A 3,060-nucleotide genomic window follows, 5' to 3' on the forward strand; every position below is an offset into this window, starting at 1 on the left:
ATTTAAAAAATGATCCACATTATCTGCTATAACCTTCAAACAAATGCCACGTAAATTCCAATATTTTTAGAATATGGTGAATGTTCAACAAATGTATCTGTTCTTATTAATATTTATATATATATATATATATATATATATATATATATATATATATATATATATATATATATATATATATATCAGTGCACTTTTGACAAAATCTTCAAACATTTGAGAACCAAGTTGGTTTTTTGGTCAATCTCATTTTGAATTTAAACTCCAATTTATGTGAATTTTCAGTTTATATCACCGACGACTACAGATAGCTTTTACCGACTGACGATGACGCTTCGCTGTTGGAAATGAAGATTGCGCTAGATAACGTCTACTGGGGAATGTTTAACTACACGAACCAATTTGCAGCGCTGACCAGTGTTGTCTTGGTTGATATGGACAAGAAGATCCACGAACATCACGTTCTAATATCACATTTATTGAAATAATTTTATGGCTGTTGAAAAAGTTCTCATACATAGGTTAAGGATATAGATATATATATATATATATATATATATATATATATATATATATATATATATATTTCTACCACACGCCATTTTAAATTTTGAATCCCACCGCACATTTCAATTAATTATTTCCCATACGATGATTACATAAGTATTCGAAAGCTCAGAAAATTAAAGTTAGTCTACTTTGGTGTTTATTGGCACGTTCCCAATAAGAAAACGCTCATACTCCGTTACAATTTCTTTAATATCTTATTTTTTAGACCTTTTGATATGTTTATTTTCTAATTGTTCTTGATTTTAGGTCTCTTCTGTTTTAAAATTAGTGTTTTTTAATAATTTTTTAAAGAAAGATAAAATTGATGTTTCGAATTTTCTTCGAGTCTTTATCAAAATATGATATTGGCACTGACACGTATTTATTTTAATCAATCATGATCTATTAATCAATAGATCACCTACATCATGATGCAAATTGTCAGTGTCAATATCAAATTTTAATAAAGACGAAGAACGAGAAAAGTTTTAAAAATTATTAACAAAACTAATTTTGAAACAGAAGGAACCTAAAATCAACAATATTTAGAAGCATAAACATATCTAAGAAATAAGAAATTTATATATATATATATATATATATATATATATATATATATATATATATATATATATATATATATATATATATATATATATATATCGACGTTTCGGCTCCCACTTTGGAGCCATTATCAAGAGAAGGGTGAGGATAGGGTTGTTATTCGTTCATTGATAAGAAGTGATTCCCATTCCGTGGTAAAGATTCACCCCTTTTTTGGTTGATGCCCAGGCCTCAATCTTCCTATTCCTTAAAATTTTACCGAGAAAATGAAAAGATGAAACAAAAAAATATAAAATGATCGAAATAGGAAATAAAAATAATATGCTTACCATCAAGAATATTGTTGATACTAACACAAATTATTTTTATTTTCTATTTCAATCATTTTATATTTTTCTGTTTCAGCTTTTCATTTGCTTTTTTTAGATAAGAATTGAATATTTTCCATTCATTTTTTGGTATAGCACTAAAAAATGTAATCTACTTAGCGCAAAATCAAATGAAGGGAAAACTTTCCACGAACTAGTAACGTCACAAAGTCGTAAATATTGGGGCATTCGCATTATTTGCTTGGCTTTAGCTTGGTTAGTAATTTTTAAATATTCATGAGTTTTTTAAATGTAGTTCATTTTATATTTCACAATCCTTCTACGTTGGTACTTAAAGTCCAAACAAAGTTGTTTTTGAATATATGAAAATCATATTATGCTCAATAAAGATTACTGTATTGAAGCGGCGAAAATCTTGCTTGACTTACGTCAGAACAAATGACTACAATCAAGCAGTGATTAGCTGTTTCTCTAAGACAATGTGGCAGTGCATTTATCGAAACTTGCGCAAGAATATTTAACAAAGAAGCAAGTCGTAGAGTATCGCCAACCTCTATACAGTGACGACGTAGCTACCTGCAGCTTTTGGCTCTTTCCAAAATTGAAATGATAGGTAAGTTGGTAGTAATGCTATAATATAAATGCATGAAAGGCAATTAGGACTGCTTTAGGAAGCAAAAATTCCAATGGGGGCGTGCAATTCAATCAAATGGGGATTATTATGAATGTTAATGAAGGCTCATATTTCTTAAACCAAGTATGCAACATCACTTATAATTCTTTTTTTTTAACGTATAAAAATATAAAATAACAATACATATCACAAACATACTATACCAAAGAATTCAAATGCTTTATTTAGGAGCCTGTGACATCGCCGTTAAACTATTTCAAAGGCGTTAGTGAAAGTTCAACGTGTTTGTACTTAATTTGAACTTTCGAAATAAAAGTACTGTTACGAACAAGTTCACGAAATAGGTCCTTACACTGGAGCTGTCCGGCTATTATGAAATTCTAAAATTCTGCGAAGGCGGCAACCTTTGATGAACGATGAAATACCAGGAATTCTAAAATTCGGCCTTTGATATTTGCTTTTTATATAAACTTTAATTATAGCAGACGGTTTATTTACATTGTTTTTTTAGAATAATTTCTAGGAAGTTGTATTCATGTATTTTCTAAAAGTTTTTAGAATTCTTTTATGATATATATAAGGGGTTTCTGTAGCGCAGTTGAGTTCATTGTATAATAAATAGTTGTAGTGAATAGACCGAAATAGAAAGTAATCGAAGAATTTAAAAAAATTATTTAAGCTAGTTAAGTTAAGTTGGTTTAGTATAGTGTATAGTATTTAAATAAATTAAGAACGTGAGAGACAGTGTCTATTAATTCATTCAACGAATAGAAATCGTATAAATAAATAAGAAAAACATTATAGTACAGATATCTATGTTGAAAACTCCATTATACCAATTATAAATAATTTATAGAAAACGCTTAAATCAATAGTACACTATTATACACCAACTAATCGTCAATTTACTACTATTTCTACATCAGATACAATATCAGAAGTAGTAAGAGACTAGCTTCATTATCCACTCGAAAATTGAATCAATGT

Source organism: Diorhabda carinulata, chromosome 9, assembly GCF_026250575.1.
Source record: "Diorhabda carinulata isolate Delta chromosome 9, icDioCari1.1, whole genome shotgun sequence".
Taxonomy (NCBI): Eukaryota; Metazoa; Arthropoda; class Insecta; order Coleoptera; family Chrysomelidae; genus Diorhabda; species Diorhabda carinulata.